This window comes from Panthera leo, chromosome D4, assembly GCF_018350215.1.
Source record: "Panthera leo isolate Ple1 chromosome D4, P.leo_Ple1_pat1.1, whole genome shotgun sequence".
NCBI lineage: Eukaryota > Metazoa > Chordata > Mammalia > Carnivora > Felidae > Panthera > Panthera leo.
In genome coordinates this window covers 23,019,068-23,041,118 of record NC_056691.1, presented here as the reverse complement: position 1 = coordinate 23,041,118, position 22,051 = coordinate 23,019,068, and the positions used below count along the sequence as shown (strand labels likewise).

At 44.1% G+C, this 22,051-nt stretch overlaps 1 long non-coding RNA gene and 1 pseudogene across 1 annotated transcript; one reads left to right on the top strand and one right to left on the bottom strand.

Annotated features, from left to right (window-relative positions):
- Positions 1-1,890: 1,890 nt before the first annotated feature.
- LOC122205513 lies at positions 1,891-7,296 on the top strand. The gene is made up of 4 exons (XR_006196109.1): positions 1,891-2,239; positions 4,078-4,274; positions 6,286-6,477; positions 7,042-7,296. It is a non-coding gene; the product is annotated as an uncharacterized LOC122205513 (long non-coding RNA).
- Positions 7,297-8,133: 837 nt separating this feature from the next.
- On the bottom strand, positions 8,134-12,911 carry LOC122204531 (annotated as a pseudogene).
- Between the last annotated feature and the right edge of the window lie 9,140 nt (positions 12,912-22,051).

The window sequence follows — 22,051 nt, the reverse complement described above, 5'->3', positions numbered from 1 at the left end:
AACCAAGTGGGAAACCAATTGTCTTTATTGATATAAATAGCAAGGAAATTAATTAACTACTTAATTGACGTGGAATGAGACACTGGTTTTTGTTTTGGAATGAGGTATTCAAATTTAATAAAGATGTTTTAATATTGATTCAGGAGAATGTGAATATATATTATTAACACAATTAAAAATTAAATACAAAAATGTAGCTCATGACCTGAAGGGTCTTACCTTCCATTTGGGAGGGATGTGATATATTGTGAGACCTCTAGGACTTTTCTGCACAGCATATTTTTCCAGTTCCTCTAGGTAGTAGCTGAGTAGCTACAGGAAAAATGAAGAGGGAGGAATGTAAAATGACTCTTGTATTTCTTCTTTGGATGTTCAGGTGCTGCGGATACTGAGGCCGTCTGGGGAAGGGAAGGTTGGAGATAAAGGAAGACAACAGGTTAACTTTGGAAGATCTTACACTGAGGATGTGTTAGCAAGCAGGGGGTTTCCTTGCTTTGAAACTCAGAGGAGTACAGGCACTGAAACGCCTAACCACGTGAGCAGATAACTCACCTAAAGAGGCTGGAGAAAGAGAAAGGATTTGGACCAGGGCAGATTCCTGGGTTAATCAGACATTTAGGAAAAGCTTTGTGCTGTTTGGAACAGGATGGTTTATAAGCAAGCACAATTATGACCAAACATGGTAAGCAAAATACTAAAAATTCAGAGTCAGAAACCACCCAAATGTCAACAGAAAGTAGAATTTCATATTCTACCACTTCATAAAAAGTTATCATACAACGGTTATGAAAGTTCACAATGACATAAATATGTTTATGGTAGTGTTTTTCATTTGGACTACATATCACTTAAGCAATGTTAAAAACAGGCACACCAAGGGGTGCAGGACTTTAGCCTAGGTCATGATCTCACGGTTCAGATCACGGGTTCAAGCCCCCCGTCCAGCTATTTGCTAGCAGTTCAGAGCCTGGAGCTCCTTCAGATTCTGTGCCTCTGTCTCTGCCCCTCCCCTGCTCACTCATTCTCTGTCTCTCAAAATTAAATAAACATTAAAAATTAAAAAAAAAAAAAAACAGGAATAGCGAATAGCGAAACATCTCTAGGATGTACGAAAGGGTTAAGGGTAATTGTTTTGAAGGTGGGAATCTATGAGGTTTCTCCTCTACTACTTTTCCATATCTTCCAAATACACTAACAGTGCACTTTCTAGTAGGGGAAATAGTCACGAATACGATTCTCTTCCACCTCTTACTACGATAAACATGGTGACGCTTCCCAACACGGAACCAGGACACACAGAGGCATCAATACATCAATACCTGCAATTTAGGGCAATTACCTGAGAGTTTCTGCCTAATAAAAAACATGATATCCGCTTCATGGAGAGACTCACGTCCTGCTATCCCTGATCTTGCAAGGCCGAAAGAAGGTTCTGCCTCTTCCTCTCCATCCAGAACGCCTCCATTGGTTTATACCTGGGGTTCGCCCAAACCATTCCCCCTGGACTCACCGCTAGGTCCAAGCAGCAATTAAAGCTCTTGTGGCTCCTTTGAAAACAACTGGCAGACTGTGAGCATCCTACCAGTTACCAAGGTTTCGCAGGGAATCAGAAATGAGGATTCCTAATTTAAGGTACGAACTTGCATCTCGAAGCCTCACTCTCCTGACTGGTGCAGGCATTTCCAAGGCACTGGCGTCTAGGGGCTGCAAGGCCCACGTGGTCACCATCTGCACCCCCAACCCGTGCAGTAACATCGGCGCTTAACACTACTCAAAACTTCATTTGATCATTCCAGGCCTCAGGACCACCCCTATGAGATATTTTATCTCTGCACCTAGAGATGACGTCTGAGAAAGGCTTCTTGGGCAAGACCAGGCAGCTGGTGTAAAGTGACGTCTTAACATCAGCCAATATCGCCGCTACAGTCCACACTAGGTCCACCCGCGCAAGCCCCATCCAGTGACCTCGGCAAAGGGGGCCCCGCGGCCCAGGCGCAGCCCCACCCCCGGGCGTCAGCACGTTTTCCCAGGCAGCAGCCTCCTGTGGGAGGGAGTCAGGGGTTGCGCGGCCTGAAGGAGCAACCGCGAGGATGGAAATGGCAGACTTTGGGAAGGATCCCTCTGTCAGCGCAGGAGACGAGGTCAACCAGCATCCAGAAACCTTCGTCGAAATCTATCTTGGAGGCAAACAAAACTCTCCTCTTCCAGAAGTGATGGACACAGATTCCAGAAGTCTGAGGTGAGAGGGCTAACCGTTAGACTGCCCAACATGGCCGCCATCGCCAGGGCAAACACCACAACCTCTCGGGGCCGCCCCTGGGGGTGGCTCCCGGGACCGTTCGCCCCTGATATGGCTAGCCCTGAACGTCGCCACGCCTCTGTGCGTGTCCCCAGCAGGACGTGGCCCCGCCCTTGGTGCCGCTCCCTTTGAGCGCGGAGCCACCCCTGCGTGTGACTCCCTGGGCCCCACTCGCCCCGCTGCGTGGCTCTCCTGGACGTCGCCACGCCTCTGCGCCTGACCTTAAGGGGCTGTGGCCCCGCTCTGGGTGCAGCTCGATTTGGGGGCGGAGCCGCCCCGGAGTGTGACTGGCCTCTGCACGTGGCCCAAGGCCAGACCGACCTCCCCTGGGAAAAGCCTCCCTTTGCTCCTACTTCCCGCCAGAGGTTTTCGAGCTCCGTTGCGTCTGCCAGCCAGACTGTGGTGAGGTACGCATGGTTCGGTCCTCTAGAAAAGCAGATGACTAAGCCAAACATTCCAGCACAGTGGGAAAAGTGTTCTAAATTGGGAAGCGGGGACAGATCCCCGGGGAACCCTTCACAGTATAATAGGAGGGAAAGAGGAAAGAAGGGATGGGGATTCACATTTTGGTTTTGTTACTCTTTGATATCTGCTAGCGATGAAAAGATCCGGTGACTTCTCATTTCCCGGTGGTGATCCAGCACCCATGCTGGACGAGTGGGGATTGTGGAGAAATTGTAGGCGAGTGAAACCGTTTTGAGCGCTTAGGCAAGAGAATTGACTGAGGAACCGTCCTAGAAGCTCCACGAAGACAGGGAGCTTTGTTTCCTTCCCTGTGCGCCCCCAATGCTTAGAAGAAAGCCCAGTACACAGTAAACACCGAGGGAAGGAATGGATTGTCTTCAGGCAGTGTTGGAGCCGACCACTGGTATGGAACATTTATGGTGGCATCAGTTACTTTCTTGTGTGGTTTTATCCAAGAGGGTCAGCCCCTTATCGGAAGACGGGTCTAAAAAGGACAGAACTGACTTTGGCAAGGGTGACAGATGAAAGGCAAGTGGGGGAAGCTGTTGAGAGTAGAGCTCTTTAGGTTTGGGATTAACGAAGTTTTCCTTGGAGAGGGAAGAAATGAAGAAAAGCGCTGTCAGAGGCCCAGGGAGACATATAAAGTGGCTTGTGGTTCCTGCTGAATAGGTTGAAGAATTGGCATACTGAGGGCATAAACTGAAAGAAGAAAACCGGGTGGAATGTCAGACTGCTTTTTCAGGAGGCAGAAGTGTTCCCGGTGATAAGTTCTGGGCTACGGCCACAACTAGACTGGAATGCAGGTAAAGGGCTCTAGGATGAGAAGGGGTAGACAGTGAGAGGACGGATTATGGGATGGTCTGTCCACATGGACGTTGGGGCCTCTGACTGATTGCTACCACCTCAAGTTCCTGTCCTGGGCCCCATCCCACTTCTGGCCTGTCCCAGGGTCTGTGCAGAATCAGCATTTCCTACAACTCCCAAGCATTAGTCAGTGACATAACTCCAGACAAGAAGGCAGAACTGGGGCAGTGAGAGAGAGAGGGATGTAGCCGATCTGGTTTTGTTTTGACACCCAGCATTCACTCACCTTCTGGAAATAGTCCCTTTGTTGACCCCCAGGGAATTAACCCCATTCTCAGTCTCAGTCCATGTAAAGATGGAGTTGTCTTTCCCAGACGGTCTTATTTTAAGATGGGTGTATAACTCAAGGCTTGGCCAAAAGATGGTTTTGTGCTTTTTGGCAGCAGTGACTGGTCGGGGACGGCATGTGACCCAGCTGGAGACAGTAAGGCACAATGGGACTTTTGCAGGGACTATGAGAGAGACAACCCATTTTCAGCTCTACTTAGTGCTTGAAAAGTACACGTGAAGGTACAAAATGACAGACAGAAAGTCAGTCCGGAATATAGTGCCAAGAAACGGATACAAACTGAACCTTGATGGCATCAACTGAGCCCCAACTTGAACCGTCCTGCCTGACGCCAGCCTTACTGCTAGATTTTCTCAGGTACCCGAGTCAACAGATTCTCCTTCTTAAGTCAGTCCCATTGTTTTTGCTGTCATTGACAGCCAAATAATTCCTCACAGTGCAAGGGCACTCTCCAGCCTAGCTCCCTCTTCCCATGCTAGCACTCTAAATATATATTACCTTCTCTGTCCTCCAGATTGCCCTTCTACAAGAGGGGATTAAGAAACCCACTTTGAAGGATCGTAAATATTAAATGGGAAAATACACATAAAAGCATTTTGTACACAGGCGCCTAGGTGGCTCAGTTGATTAAGCATCCGACTTTATCTTGGCTCATGATCTCACGGCTGGTGGGTTCGCGCCCCACGTGGGGCTCTGTGTTGACAGCTCAAAGCCTGTAGCCTGCTTCAGATTCTGTGTCTCCTCTCTTTCTGCCCCCCCCCCCCCGGCTCACACTCCCTCCCTCTCTCTCTCTCTCTCAAAAATAATAAACATTAAAAAAAGTTTTTTAAAAAGCATGTTTTACAAAATTGAAGTGCAACAGGCAGTGGCTAATTTTTCTAAGTGTAATTAAATCTTGTCAAAGTTCCCATGTTAAAGGAAGGTATCCTATATTAGTCATGACTGCCAGTGGGGTTAGTGGGGGAGGATTTTGTTACCAGGCAAATATAAATGAAGGAACCTCTGCTCTTAAGTCCATCATGGTTGCCACTGGGACATTCATTGTCCAAGCTCATTTGGCAGATTAAAAAGCTAACGGGTGGGTAGCCTCTATGCCAAGTGTGGGCAATGCAATGTGTTGTTGCACCTCCCAAGATAATGGGGCTTGATGATTCATCATCTCAGCAAACATCATTTCATCCCTTAAAAAAGTCATTCTGCTCCTAGAGGACTTAAACACAGAACCCATCCACTTAAGGAATACAACTTTACATCATTATTATCAAGTCCCTGGATCACTGGTACCTTTAAGTACCTCTCCTTTCACCCCAGAACCTCTGTCATCCCGTCTCTCCTCTCTCCTGAGAACACCTGGGTTATTTCTCTTCTCTTTTAGAAGAGTCTGGACAGGACTGTGCAACAGGTTTCAGGTGCCCAAAACTTCGCTGTGGGGTCAGGAAACCTGAAGGTCATTAATAAGCCCTGAGACCAGAAGCACAGAACTCCCAGTTAGACAAAGGAAGTACACTTTTTATTCCTTCTGGGGTCCCTTCTGTCAGGGAATAGAAGCAGCATTCAATAGCTTGGTAAATTATCCTGCTTAAATGAAGCTTGCCTAAAGCTGGGAAAGTATCCCAAGAAGAAAATGACCCACTCTTCTCATTGCCAGCCCAACCTCCTCTCTGCAGGGAAGCACTGCTACACTTATATAATAATCAGTTCTTTACCTGCTCCCCATCCCCACCAATGAAGGAAGGAACAGACCTTGAGTCTCCTGGGAGAGATAAGGAGGCAGCCTCCATAAGTCTCTGAACCTGCCACTTCGCCTGCCTAATGAAGACCATATGTCCCCTTGTGACCCAGGAAAATAGCCTGATTTAGTCTCTGATCCAGGGCCAATGGAAGTTCTACGGGAAAAGCCTCAAGAGAAGAGGCCCTTTTCGAGGCCTGGGCTCCTTCACTGTGACTGCTGATTGGGACACAGTTCTCAGTGTTAATCCCTCTGAAGGCTGCCTCAAGGAACCTGATTGTCTTAGGCAACACCTGACATCAGATAAATTCAGTTTCACAGCCTGAAGCTGGCATCTGGGGTCCCCATGCCCAGTCCATATCAAAGTACCAATAAATTCATGCATTTTGTCAACCTTGACATTAGATTTGGAGTTTGAGCTTAAGGTTGTAAAAATTCTGGTAGGCCATTCCCATTGCATTATATGTCAGTGACAGTTCTTCAGGCACCACACTGTATCATGTAAATTATACTCCCCTGAAATTTCAAAATACTGGGATCCCTGAGTATGGTTACAAAGCACATCTTTTTCTAGAAAAAATTGAACCTCATCTCTCCAGTATTTTTTCAGCTAATATACTTTCTTGCTTTTTATGACAGTGCTGCTCTCCTATAGAAATAGGAATCTGGAAGAAAGGAAAACAATCCTAGAAGCAAAACAAAAGTATGAGATCACTCATGGATGGTGGTACCTTATCATTTGGACAGATCACTTGCTGGATGGTCTGAGTATGCAAATTCTGTCTAATTGTCTTATCCAGTGTTTCTCTGAATGAAAGCAGTGGCCATTAGGTATGAATTGATTTGTGACCCGAGACCATTAACTTAAACCTTTAAGCCACCACATCTCCCTTGGTTAGAAGTCCTCAAGCCATAGGGACATGGAAAATATCGAAGATGGAAGTGATATGTATTAAGATCCATAGTACTAGCTTTTTCACCAATTGGGTGACCCATTCACTCTGATGTTCAAGGTAGGAGAATCAGATTTGAAATGATAGATGTGCTATACTAAATATATTAATAAGAACAGGAATTAAATCTTGCTATCTGTAGGGTTTGCTTCCTCTCTCAGTTTGTCTAGGTCTACAGAAGCTGAAGGTTATTTGTTTAGCCTCAAGGTCTGGGAGCTAGGGCAATGTGGAGAGACTGTGGTAGAGGCCGGATAAACCATATTGCACCTAAGTTTTCCTCCCCTTTAAGTGTGAATCAGTATTCAGGTGTGTCAAGTGAGTCAGGTGGCTCTAAGGATTCATTTTACTTTACCATTCAAGATGACCCCACATCACGTTTGCTGCTATAACACCTCTTCTTCCTTCTTTGGATGCTCCAATCTCTTGGATGTTTTCTTACCAGCTGCCACTCCACATAGCCATTAAACAGCTTTGACCTTGAGGACATGGATATAGATGAGGAGAAGCATCCACTTGGCACCTTTGGCCACTTTTGCTTCAGTGGACTGAGTAGGGTGTCCAAGAAGAAACCCTTGCCTTAGGAAGACTTCTAAGATTCCAGTGACCTCCACCTCCTGAAGTTTATACCTTTGTGTAATCACCCCTCTCCTTGAGCATTGGTTGACCATAGTGATTTGCCTCTAATAGAATAAAAGAAAGGTAATGGGACGTCATTTTCATTATTAGTTTATAAAAGATTATAACTTCTGTCTTGTTTACACTTTCCCAACTTTCATAAAGTAAGTTGTCATGATGGAAAAGCCTACATGACAAGGAACTAGCCAACTCCCACCAAGGGCCAACAACGTATTGAGGATCTCAGTCCAACAGGCTTTGAGGCATGCATCCTGCCAACAACTGTAAGTGAATACAGAAGTGGGTCCTTCCCCAGTCACGCCTTCACATGAGAACCTAGCCTCAGCTGACACCTTAATGACAGCCTTCTGAGAGACCCTGAAGCAGAAAATCCAGATAGGCCTAGCCTGAGATTCTGACCCACAAAAATTGTCAGATGATAAATATGTGTTTTTAAGCCACTAAATTTTGGGATATCCATTACACAGCAATTCATAACTAATGCACCTCTAAATTACTGTCACTTTGGTGTAAAATGTAGCATGTTTGGGAAAGCAGGCACCATATAGGAGCACAGCTTCCCTGACAACATCCTGGAGGTGCTGTCTTCACACTCAAAGACGATCTTGTGTTCTCTCAGGCCAAAATGGTATCCCTGTGCTCTCATAAGCCCTGAATAGGCTCCGGGAGGTGACGCCTACATGCCATAGTACCTCATCGCACCCTACAGCTGTATATATGTCAGGATAGTTTGGGAGCAGATGAACAAACAGGTGGAGCCAAGGTGTAGACTTTAAGGGGTTTTCTCACTTGGTGAAGGCCTGAACGTTTTCAGAGTAAGCCTTTTGTACTTTTTATGAAAAAAATTCAGGACACCTGAGCAGGGTCAAATAAAGGGCCCCAGGATAAAACTGAGAAGGCCACTGTCAGGCTTCTTTCTTTGGATTGAGAAACCCAAAGAGGAAATCAGTAAGAGCAGAACTCCCTCCTTCCTTTCCCAAAGCAAGAGTCCCCACTCCCATGCCCAGCACCACCTCACAGTCCCAGTGCAATACACAGAGAACCGCACTCTCTGTTAGAACAGAAATGTATTGAGGAGGATTAATATTCTTGGTTGTATTGAAGAAAGATAGTTTTCATAGGAGGATAAGTTATCGTGAAAATTATAAGGCTTTCTCAGCAAGTACAAAACAATTTCTTTAGGGAAATTTCTGCTCCCTGGAAGTGCTGGAGAAGCGTTTTCTGCTCGAATAGAAGAGTCAACTCTGAACATAGTACTTTCATCAGCAGTCAGGGTGGCTGGAAGGACTTCGCGTAATTGATGCACACAGGTAGGGCTTGGATGACACACAGGGTCCCTGGAAGGCAGAGGAGAAGGGGGTTGACTGGCTTAATAGCTGCTCCTTGAAAGTGCCAAGTATCTGGGAGTGTCTGATCCTTTCTCTGTTCTGCCTGACACTTGTAAGACAGTTCTGTTCAGCAGAGATAGCTTCTTGGCTATATAACAATACTTGCCTGTTTATCGTGTTGTGGGTCAGAGAAAGCCCAATATTGGAGGGATATGTCCTGTTAGACTCTACCTGGGCCTACAGTTCTTCCTTCTGCGGGCTTAACTCTGAGGCCTCAGATTCATACCTACATGCCACCTTCTCTTCTAGGTTTTTCTCAATAGTAATCATGAGCTCATGAGCCCAGCACTCACAAGAGCAGTCACACTTTCAACTGGGTCTTGGTTCCGGAAATTTCCTGCTTTGTGATTTTCTGCTTGGACTTGATCCACTTAATAAATTGCCTCATCTTTTTTCTGAAGTAACTCTTGGGAGGAAACTGTTCATTCTGTGACACAGGTGAGGAAGCACTCTCTAATCTTCTGTCCTCAACACGGTGGCTCTTCTTTCTGGCTACAGATGTTCCTACCCCTGAATCCTCCCTTCTACATTTTCCTGCTTTGGAACCCTGAGGTCTCACTTTCTCTGCACTTTTTCTTTGTGGAAAATTCTTAGGCTGGCACTTACCTAAGACCAGCTTAGAGTGCCAGGACTCCTGCTGCTGCTCCGTACTGTATTGTCCCCCAAGTGGACATGCAGCACCTGGGATGCTCCCATATCCCCACTACAGTCACTCTGGAACTGAGTCAGTGGGGCCTTGGACATCAAGCTATCTGAATTAAGGGGCATGTCAGTGGGAAACTCTTGAGCCTGACTGTGCTCTACCCTCTCGAAATTCAACTTTAACTCACTAAAGAGATGTCTTTCAAAGTCTGATAGTTTAGAATCTTGGGGAGCCAAGATTCTTGAGTGTTTTTGGTGAAGAATGTTCAGTGATCAGCACAGCTTCTACCTCACTCAAATTGACATTTGTCATTTTGGAGCTTTCCAACTCACTGGTTGTCAAGACTTCACAAGATTGGGATTGAAGAGTACACAGCTCCTCGGTGTTGAATACGCCCCTGGACAAGTTGTGCTTTGCAACATGGTCTAAATTCTTCTGCACAATCACTCTGCCCTGAGCCATTTCAGTTCCATCGCCAGGACTCACATTCTCATCCTTTGGCTCATGTCCAGCTTCAGCTTGCTTTGGGGGCACCTCTGGGCCACATCTATTGTCTAGTACAGCCGCCCTCGGTCTCACTTGAGCTATGATGCTGTGCATAAGGGGCTGAAAAGTCTGACTTCCATACGCAGCTGTCTGGATACCCTGTGCAAGCTCATGGTTGGTGTCAGAGAGTGATGCTTTCAGGGCCCTCTGTCCTTCATTGCCCATAGGTGACATGGCAGGGAGAGAATGATCCAGGGTGGGGACTGAATTTGGTGTTCTCATCCTGTTGCCATGAAAAGTTTTAGAGCTTCTCTCACGGGGGTTAGAAAACTCAGCTTTGGAATCTACCAGAGAAATATGCATGGCTGAGGAGGGAGTGTCTAATTGGGGAAGAGGCCATGTTGTGGCTTCTCTCAACATATAGAATTTTATGGATTCAAGAACCCTGAGCGGTAGACCTCACCTCTGACTCATCCGAAATCTTACAATATGGGCCTCTAGCAGCCATCGGGTATTGGGATCGAGAAAGGAAGGCTCCAGAATGGTAATCTGGCAGCAAACCCTACCCACCATTGTCTTTTTTGATTTGTGTTTTCCATTTTAGTCTGGGAACTCCCACACAAAGGCAGTGCATTGTCATCAGCCAGCCATGAACAACACACCTGTAGGAATCCTACACACCTGTAGGAATCCTACCCGCAGTAATCTACCAAAATTTCTTGTTCAAATGTAATCTAATGTCAGATTTCATTTGATTCTGGTCTGTGTCCTTCCTTGAGTCATTTGGTAATTCATTCCATGAGTGATCCTTGAATGACACACACAGTTACTTTTTGCCTCCAAAGAAGCCCTAAGACCCTTCGCTAGGTAGCATTCTGAGACCCTTTGAGGGCTGACTTCTGGGCTCTTCTCTAGGATATACCCAAGATTCCTCATCATACTCATCCATAGCTAGAACTCTGTTGGGACCCTCTCATGGAAACTTACTAGGAAACTCAATTCAGTCTTTGCTAAATCCTTGCTACTATGGTCCTGAAGCTCAGAGAATTTTGAGCAAACATGTCTGCATTTTTGCTCAGACATGTCTGCCTTTTTGCTCATATACTGAGGCTCTATCAGTACTAGAGACTCTAGATTTCTACAGGCATGGAGGTACCAGTATGGGATTACCTTCCTTGGACCATGAAACTCCAGTTTCTCCTGGGTTTCACAGGTAATATGAAAATGGCCAGGAAGGACAGAGACCATTGGCATGGGATGACCAGCTAAACAATGCAAAGTTGGGAACTTGAGGACAAATGGCTTCATGAGAGTTTTGGAACCAGGCACTAAACCCCACAAACTTTCCTGGTGCTTCTTCAACATGTGCCACTCCAGGTGTTGATTTTCAGTCAAGATAGGAGAGTCTGACTCATTCTTCAATCTGTGGAGAAAGACACTCCACAGTCCCTATTCTGGGATGAAGAAGAAGATGGTATGATTGGTATGCAGGGTTGAAGGTGGGCTTGAGGGTTCACTGGAGTGAAAGGTAGGGGCTGGGATTGGGACAGGGTTTGAGGCAAGGGTTGGGGATATACACTAGGGAGAGGTAGGTGATGGGAATGAGGAAGTGGTAGAGATTCTTGATCCTGCATTTTGACTGTGGAAGCATTATAGAGCCCATTGAATAAGACAAAGTGAGACTCTTATGGGGAATTACTACTAGAAACCAAGAGTGTGGCTGCTAAGGACTCATTATGCAAAAAGGGAAGACCCCAGAAGAGCTGGCCATGTTTCTGATTCCAGTTTTCCCCCAAACACTTGATACAGAGGAGCTGCTGACAAATGCGCAGGTGCTCCAGGTTGCCTACAACATTCTAGCTGTTTTGGGGGCTGTGGTGACCTGTACATTGAATGGCTGCAGTAAATTCACTGAAGATGTCCATGGTATTCTGACCACATTGTTTTGAAAATGGTCCCTCTTCTTTTTCTTTCCTCTCTAAAATCTGGAAAGGCATTCTTTTTTTCATTTGTCTCTCTAAGACTGCCTAGATGTTAAGGCCAAAGAAAGAAACTCCACTGGCCTCCTTGTGCTTGTTAACAGAGTCTCTCCAGAGATGGGTTTCTGGTAGATGGAGGTAAAGTTGCCTTTGCTGAAAATCAGAATGCGATAATGTGGGGAGGAACATGTTCTTGGTATGAGCCTTCCAACAGGAGAATTCTGAAATTGACGGTCTTGAATGGCCACTACCTCTGATTGTTGGCATACAGGCAGACCACCCACCAGGGTGGTCTGTCTGGAGATGAGTCTTCTGGAACAGGCTTCAAGGAGATGGAAATCGATTTAGATTGAGGTACAGTTAAAGTGCATTCTAGCGGTGGTGAAACAGACAGGGTCAGTGTTGCATGGTGCCAAAGAAATGAATCACTGGGATCTTTGTCTGGGACAGACGTGGTAAGAGGTTGACATCTTGGAAAATGGTGGGGTCAAGAGAGAAGATGATATTCAGAGGTAAAGTGGACTCTGCTTGGGCAGTAGGATCCCCTTTCTGAACATCATGTAGTAGGAGGGGGGAAAGGCAAGGGGTTGGGGTGTGGAATGGCCCATTGGGAATTTGGAATTCAAAGGAGGAAAAGACTAGTGTCTGAGGGTGACCTGGTAGTGAGGGTAAGAAAAAGTTAGGTGAGAAAAAGGAGTGGGGGTGGGGAAGACTCAGGCAAAGGGGCTGGTTTTAGGTCTCCTGGAGGGACTGCTGTGAAGGCAGGGGATGCACTGAATGATGAGTCAGTCACAGGAGCTGTGGCAGCCAAGGGGATCACAGAGGGAGTAGCGTCTTCCAGGACCTCCAGGAACAGCAGCTGATTGACCTCAGCAGTTGTACTATTACACACCTCACAGAAGGGGTCTGGACATAACAGTTGACGAAAGTGCATGGTATCATGATGCCGGCACAGGGGGCTGCAGGAGACAGGAGGTACAAAGCTGCAGCCATGGCCAAAACAAACATATGTGGCTCTGGCAATTCTGGCAAAAGTAGTGCCACCCCCCATCCCAAAGGCTTTCACATTCTGACTCTGAGGATTTTCTATCCCTTGTCAATCCCAGGCTTCCCTGAAGCCCTAGAAATTCCTAGACTCTGCTAAAAAAGGTGGGGCGGGGGTGTCAGGAAAGAAGGTAATATTTAGTCACCTTTGCAGAAGAGAAATCACCTTTCTTGCCTCCTCAGCTTCACTCTGGCAAGTTTTCCAGCCTGGAAAATGAGAAGATTGATGAAAGTAGAAGCAAGAGATATTATGAGAGGCTGAGCATGGTTTCCTTTAAGTGATACCCTTGGTAGATTGGACTTGGAGAGCCCTAAGAATGAGGATATAAATCACATAGTCAATGATAATAATAATAACAAGACTCATATAGGTATGTGTTGTTTTTTTTTATCATTCACAATGGACTTTCATATGTATTATCCCATGTGACGTTGAAACAAACCCTATGAGGAACATAGGTCAATGATTACTTCAAAGAGGAATCTGAATATCCATGATATCACAGGCCTTTCAGAAAATCAGGGGACAGAAGTTCAGACTCTTGACAGTCACATGGCCACCTATTGGGCAACACCCATTGACCAGGTCCATTACTGTTTTGTGCTCAGGGATGGGCAGAGCAAGGAAACTGAGAAGGGTCTTGGGCACTGAATGAATGCCTTTCCATGAGCCTCTTCTGTGAGGCCTATTTTTCTGGTAGGGACTGTCTAGCAACTGACATCCTCAGAGATCATGGACCTGGGACCTCATGGAAAGGACAGGAAGGGTCACTCTTGGAGAGCTCAGGTGGAATAGGCAGAAGCTTACCTTTCAGTGTCCAACTTTTCCGCCTCTCTTGGCACTGCCCTGATACCAGAATAAAAGTAAAAGAATGAGGAGCTAGGACTCATTTCTCTGTCTCTCTTCTCTCTAGGAAAAAGGGACATTTATCATCCATAAATATTATGACTCTATTTTAAGTAATATAATTTTGTGGCCTTTCTTTATCAATTTTTAAAGATAATAAAATGTTGGGGCGCCTGGGTGGCGCAGTCGGTTAAGCGTCCGACTTCAGCCAGGTCACGATCTCGCGGTCCGTGAGTTCGAGCCCCGCGTCAGGCTCTGGGCTGATGGCTCGGAGCCTGGAGCCTGTTTCCGACTCTGTGTCTCCCTCTCTCTCTGCCCCTCCCCCATTCATGCTCTGTCTCTCTCTGTCCCAAAAATAAATAAAAAACGTTGGAAAAAAAAAAATTAAAAAAAAAAAAAAAGATAATAAAATGTTTTCCATATTTACTACTTGGAAAAACTGAAGGAAGTGTTTTGTCTGTGGGGCCCACACTTAATATTTTCAACCATAAGTTCATTGAGGAAATAGAAACTGAGGCCAACAGTCACATTTGTGCTCCTTCAGGTAGGATCCTGTATCCTGGGACACAATTCAGACCCCAGTCTTTGTTCAGAGGCTCTCAGAGGCTCAGCACTGTTCTCCTGATCAGTGAAGGAAGGCTTGGTCAAGTGATGCCAAACATGGGAATGTGACTCTTGATTAAGTGCTGTGGAGCTTTGTTCTCTTACACAGATCCCGTACTCTCTAAATAACCCGATCTAGGACTATGGAATCACTGTGTTTGGGAATTTACACAAGACCCGCCACCCCATCCAGATAGTCTGTGAGCTTCAGTTGGAAACCTTAGTCGTTCCTTAACCTGTAGCCCTGCCAAATCTCTTTTCCTAGAGGAGTGAATGTCTAGTTTCTTAAACTTCCCATTTTAGGTGTCTCTGTGACCCAACCAAACTCATTTAGAAATGTGGGATGAAGAACAGGAATATAAAGAGTCATTCTCTGAAGGGCAACTTCTGGTTCCAGTTCTCACATTGTAAAAGCCTGGAAATCATCACTTTAGTCTCTGAAAGAAGCAAAAAGCTGAACAAACTGAAAATCAATGACTTTTCTTGGAGTCATAGTGGCAAAGCCATTGCCCTAAATCTTCACAGAGTGTGAATACACCGAATCACAGTTAAGATCAGCTTACCTGGAACAGAAACCACTGGAGATTTGGGATTGCTCTTCTTGTGGGAACACTTGAATAGACACTTGGACAAATTTCTGGAGGATGCATGTGGGCTAGCATGAGATTGAGAAACTCCTGGTGTCACAATCTAATGGGGTTCCCCTGCTTATTCATGAGTTTTATTACCAGGAACCCCACCTGGTTCTCACAGTAAGGAGCTAGGAAAAAATGCTCCTGTTTCTGGCAAGGGAGTGTAGGGTTGGAGATAAATGTAACCATTTTGAAAACATTGTGAAATATTCCCAGAGTTCTTCATAACAGAAGCCTACTCAGCAGGGGAATAGACTATCAGAGCCTTATGTCACATGAGAGAAAGTAAATTACTCAACTACAGCAGCACCTTCTAGACTTGACTCAAAACAAACAAAAAAATTTCAATACACTTGTGAACATCACAACCCAGGGACACAGACCCATTAAAAGACTGACATTTAATCATATCCCCTCCCCCAAATCTTATCACCATATCAACAGGATCACAGCTGAAAAGAGCTGCAAGGTATAGGCGCTACATAGGGACATTTAGTGAAACCTACTAACACTAGGGGAGACAAAAAATAACAACACTAGAGGAAATTAAAGACTCTGACATGTATAGCTACAGTAAATATTAAACACAGCTCAACACCTAGCCAGGTTAACATAAGCCTTCACACTATTTCAGTTCCTATTATAATACTCCTATTATAATACTTATAATACTCCTATTATTTGGCTTTCAAAGAAAAAATGCAAGGCATGCTAAAAGGCAAGAAAAAAGCAATCTGAATAGACAAACCAAGCATCAGGTGCACATTCAGATGTGACACAGGTTTCAGAATTATTGTACAGAGTCTAAAATAACTGATTATTATATTAGTGGAAAAAGTAGACAACACACAAGAAAAGATGAGGAATATAAGCAGAAAAAGGGGAAACTCTAAGAATCAAAAGGAAATGTTAGAAACCCAAAACACTATGACAAATGAAGAATGCCTTTGATTGACTCATCTGTAGGTTGCATATGGTCAAGGAAAGAACAAGTGAATTTGAAGACATAGCAGTAGAAATGTTCCAAGCTAAAACTCAAAGAGAAAAATATTTTTTTTAATGCTAAAATATAGAATACCCAAGAATTGTGTTTCAAAATGTGTAACATATGTGTCATTGGAATACTAGAAGAACAATAGAGCAGAAGAGATATTTGAAGTAATAATGGCCAAGAGTTTCACAAAATTAATGGCAGATTAACTATACATTGTAGAAGCTCAGAGAACACCAAGCAGAAAAATACTAAAAAAGCTTATACCTGGACATATCATTTTCCAAATGTAGGAAACAAAAAGATAAAATCTTTAAAGAATCCAGACAAAAATAAAAACCCACCTCTAGAGGAAAAAAAGATAAGAATTATGACCTATTATCATAAACCATGCAAGTATGAGACTGGAGTGAAATATTTGGTGTTGAAAGAAAAAACCACAAATCAAGAAATTTATATCTAGTGATATTATCCTTCAAAACTGAAAGAGAAATCAAAACTCAGGCAAATAAAAACAGAATTCAGCAGCAGCAGACCTGCACTGCAATAATGTTAAAATAACTTCCTCAGGGAGAAGGAAAATACTCAGACGAAAAGGAAGAGAAGGAATGAAGGAAGAAAAAATAAAACTTTTATTCATCTTACTCTCAATTGGCCCAATAATAATAATGATAATGTGCTGGATCATTACATTATATGGATAAGTGAAATGAATGACATCAGTGTTACAAGGGACAGGAGGAATTGGAAACTCCTGCACTACCTATTAAGTGGTATAGTGTTATGTAACAGTTGTAAATGTATATTACAAAATCTAGGGCAACCACGAAAATATTTTTTAACAGGAGCGCCTGGGTGACTAGTCAGTAAAGCATCACACCATTGATTTTGTCTCAGGTCATAATCTCAGGGTTGTGAGATGAATCTCTGCATCGAGCTCTGCATTGGGTGTGGAGTCTGCTTGGAATTCTCTCTCTCTTTCTCTCTCTCCCCCACCCCACCCCCTCTACTGCCTGTGCTCTCTCCCTCTTAAAAAAAAAACATTTTTTTAACAAAGAATAACTGATGTGTTAACAAAAGTGAGAAAATAGAATCACATATAATGTTTGCTTAAAATCAGATAAAAACTGGGGTGCCTGGGTGGCTCAGTTAAGTGTCCGACTTCAACTCAGGTCATGATCTCCTGGTTTGTGAGTTTGAGCCCTGCATCAGTTTGAGCCTGCTTCGGATTTTGTGTCTTTTCCTCTCTCTGCCCCTCCCTGATCATACTCTTGTCTCTCAATAATAAAGAAACATTAAAAAAATTTTTAAAAAAACATAACTGAAAAATAGGGGAAGAAAAAATGAATAGGTACAACGAATACTAAAAAGTTACAAAGTAGATATTAATCCAACTATATTTAAAAGACCACTAAATGGAAGTGGTCTAAATTCACCAATTAAAAGACAGAAAACTGTCAGAGTGGGTAAAAAGACGAGACCTAATTATATGTTGTTTATAAAATACCCACTTTAAATATAAAGGTATAGATAGGTTAAAAGCAAAAGGACAGAAAAAATGTACCTGCTAACACTAACCAAAAATACATGCATACATACATACATACATACATACATAAAAATAAAAATCAAGAGTAATTATATTAATTTCAGATAAAGCAGACTTCACAAGAATGAAAATTATCAAGGATAAAGAGGAGCATTACCATAACAGTAAAGAGGTCAATTCTCCAAGAAGACATAACACTCCTTACCATGTACACATGTAACACATAGCATCAAAGTATGTGAGCAAAAACTGGTAGAACTTGTAAGAAAAAATGGATTAATCCATTGTTATGGTTGGAGATTTCAATAGCCCTCCATCAGAAATGTCTAGATTCAGCAGGCAGAAAATCAGTAAAGATAGTTGACCTGAACAACACCATCAATCAACTTATCTGACATTTATAGAATACTTCATTCAACAGCAGAATACACATTTTTCTCACACTCAACATGGAACATTCACAAGATGGACCACATTCTGGGCCACAAAACACACCTTAACAAATGTAAAGTAGAAATTACACAAAGTATGTTTTCAGACCAGAATAGAATTAAACTAGAAATCAATTACAGAAAGATAGCTGGAAATTCCAAAATGTTTGGAAATTAAATAACACACTACTAATACATGGGTCAAGGAAGAAATCTCAAGAGAAAAAACTATTTTAAACTAAATGAAAATTGAAATACAACTTAATCAAAATTTGTAAGATTCAGCAAAAGCAATAGTTGGAAGTTGATAACTTTGAATGCATCTATTTGAAAAGATTTAATATCTCTGAGGGACTTCTACTTCCCTGATTGATTTCTCTGTGTTTCCAAAATATTGGCAAACACGGATTCTTCTTAACGTAGCACAGCACCAGAAGAAGGACCCCCACCCCACACAGGAAGGCAGGAATGGAAATACCTAACAAGTTGAATTGGATTTCAGCCATAGTGCACTAAGGTGTCTTAGACGAAGATGGTTCATATCATTGGAAATGTATTGCTGCCTCAGGCAGCTGGGCATTGAGAGTACATGTTCTAGACTAGAGTTCCAAGTCGACGTTACAGAGCTTTAGCATAGATACCAAAGGTTCTTGGGGGTGGGGGAGGGGACAACGTAAGAGAGAAACTCACATGCAACCCTTCACCCACCATCCAACACAGCAGATCTGTCCATCCTTCCATGGCCCTTCAGATGCCTCCAACCTACCTTCTAACTCCACCTATTCACCACATATATTTACCTTAGTGAAATCTTCATATTCCACCTGTTACCCTGATATTACCTGAGACCCCTTTTACTGGTTTGGTGATCTCCCTTTGGACCCCACATCATCCCCAGAGATCTACATCCCCAAGATCTACTCTGCCTTCAGCTGCTGTTTTCCCCAGTAGTGCATTTTTACCTTTACGAAATGAGAAACATACTCAAAAGCAGCCCTACCCCTCATATTTCCTCAAAAGAATCCATGTTTATTTATTTTGAGAGAGAGTTGAGCAGGCGAGGGCAGAGACAGGGAGAAGGAGAGAGAATCTCAAACAGGCTCTCTGCAGAGCCAATGTGGGGCTCAAACTCATGAACCTTGAGATCATGACCTGAGCCTAAACCTAGAATTGGATATGTAACCAGCTGAGCTACCCAGGAGCCCCTAGATGGTAAGGTGTTTAAGTGGGCTTTTGCACTTTAATCATAATCACACCTGCCAAATGACAATAGTGCAACTTGGGTGAGGGGTGTGTGGGAAGTTATATTGTTCTAGCTGCTTTTGTGCATGTTAAACATTTCTGTAGTAAAAATCTTTTAAAAAATAAAAGAGGTTGGGTGCCTCATAAGGACAGGGAGGGGGGCAGAAGGAGACCTGTCAAGGGAGGATCAGTCCATCAAGACTATAATTTAGCTATTTCTCAATAAAGAGTAATTCCTTTTGCACTGGGAAGGAGAGAGGAATAGGGAAATATTTTTGGAAGATTTTGTTTTGTTGTGTTTGTTGTGTTCTGATGAAAAGCTCCCATCTCACAGATTTCTAGTTCCTCTGTAAACTGTGGTCCAGCACATCTGCTGGGCCAAGTAAAGGTGGCCTAAGTTGAGAAAAGTGAGGAAATTTAAAATATATTTGAGTAGAACTGGGAAGAGAACAGACTAAGGAAATAGTGACTTAACTCCATTTGTTTTGTTTGCATGTAAACCTGGGATAAGTATTTGTGGGGTGGATGAATGATTTCCAGATACTGCTGGGGCTGAATTTCTTGTGGCATCAGTAGACTCAATTGTGAGATTTCCAGTAGTAGTCCGTAACTTAGAAAAAGACATTTCTGGAAAAAGCAGAGAGATGATACTTTGCCAGACAAGAAGGGTTGAAGGGGATTGGATGGGGCCCATTTGTACTAGAGCCTTTTTCTTTTTTAATTGAAGAATAGTCACATTTGTTTCAGGTGTAAAACTCTATGCTGTGCTCACCACAACTGCAGCTACAACTATCACAATTCCATTTTGACTATATTCCCTGTGCTGTACTGGGGCTTTTTTTTGTATGTATGTTTGTTTATTTTGAGAGAGATGGAAAGTGAGCACAAGTGGGGGAGAGGCAGAGAGGAGAGACAGAATCCCAAGGGATCCCTGATGCGGGGCTCAAACTCATGAACCACAAGATCATGTCCTGAGCCGAGATCAAGAGTCTGCTGCTTAACTGACTGAGCCACCCAGGCACCCCTCTACTAGAGCTTTATAATGTTGGTTACCTTATAGATTATCAGGAAGACAAGACCTTGGTAGATAGACAAGAAGTTGGAAAATAAATCATGTGGAGTTGATAACAGGGGACATATAAGCTGGAAGGATAGGAGGAGGAGGTAAAAGGACACAATATCAGACTGTAGTATTCCTGATGGCAGAAGTATTCCCAGTACTAAGTTCTACAGGGTGGCAGTAACTGCACTGGATGGGAAGTAAAGGATGCTAAATTGAGATTATGTAGGAACTGGAAGGCTGCGTTATTGGTATATCTACATAGATGTTAGAGCCTCCAGTACCTTCTCACTTCTTCATGTTCCCTGCTCTGGACCATATTCCATCTATTGTCACTCTCAGGCTCCCCATAGACTCTGAATTCTTTCTGTGACCTTAATGTTCAGATGCTGCAGGGTCAATGGCATAACCTTGGACAAAAGGTTACCACACTTGTATCGTCTTTAAAGAGGGCTTTAGCAGTGTTTTTCTTTTAACACTGAACAGCCCAACCACTCCCATTCAGAGTTCACCCCCCCCCCCACCCCGTGGGATCCTCTGGTTACAGATTTCCAAATAATGATTAAGCCACTGTAACACTAACTGTGAAGAAAAAAAAAAAACAGTGGCTTAATCATTATTATCTGAAATCTATACCTGTCTTTTATCCTGCTCAGATACATAAGACTTGCTCTGAAGGGTATAAAACAGTTGATGACAGTTAAGGTGAGGACTACTATACATTTTCACTAAGGCTAACCTATAGGAGACAGAGCCTATCTCCTAAAACTGCATCAAATGGGCTTTTGGAGCACATGATCTCTATTTCTCAACAGATTCAGGGGATTGGTCCCTTGAAGCAATCAGCAACAGCTGAACTAACACAAGCCCTGAATTACCCAAAACCTATGCCCCCAACACAGTACACAGAACAGACGTCAGTATTAGAGAAATATTTATTGGGGAGAATCAATATTCTTTACAAGGTATTTGGGGGGAGAAATTCCACCCCCCCCCCCCCGGAAATTCTGGAGAAGGGTTTTCTGTCTAAATAATAGACACAGATCTCTGAACACCGTGCCTTTACGGTGAGTGAGTGAGAGTGGCTGGAGGCCCCTGGCCAGCTTAATGCCTGCAGGTGGGGCTTGTGTGGGGCACAGGATCCCTGTGGGGCACAGACAGGTGATGGTTCTGACACAACAGCTGGCCCTTAAGTGCCACAGCTTCCTGCCGGTGTCTGTCCTTGTCCCTGAAATACTTGGAGAATGGCTGTGGCCCACAAAGACAGCTTCTTGGTGACAGGACTTGGTATTTCTCTCTTTACAGGAGGGAGCCCTGTAGCTGAGAGGAGGCCCCTGGGCAGGCTGTGCCTGGGCCTGCACTTGTGCTTCCTTCCGAGTTTTCCCAAACTTGGCTGAGGACAGAAGGGGCTGTTGAGGACAGGCGCTATCTGTAGCATGCCGGTGCCCCATCTTCTCTTCTAAGAACTTCCCAACATCTTTCCTGAGTTTCTGAGCTTCGGTCCTCCCAGTAAAGGCAGCTCTACCTTGAACCATGCCTCTGCTTTGCACACATGGCAGGATGCCCTTTTCCTGGGAGTTTTCTTGTCTTTTGCACTTTCTGCCAGGATTAAGCCATTGTAAAATAGCCTTCACTTTTTTTCTAAAAAGGCTTTCACGGGGAGGCTGACCTTTCTGTGATAGGGTGCGGGAGGATTGGCTCCCAGGCTTCTCTGCCAGTGCCACGTCCCGGGGAGGGCAACTCTTCCTTATAGGCTGGGATGTCCCCAACCCTGCATCCCCTCCACCAAACTCTTGTGCTTTGGAACACGGAGGGCTCACTGTCTCTGTAGCTGGTGGGAGATTCTTGTGCTGGTGCTTCCTTAAGACATGCTTAGGGACCCAAGTATCCTGCTGCTGTTCCGTGCTAATTCCTGTGTCCT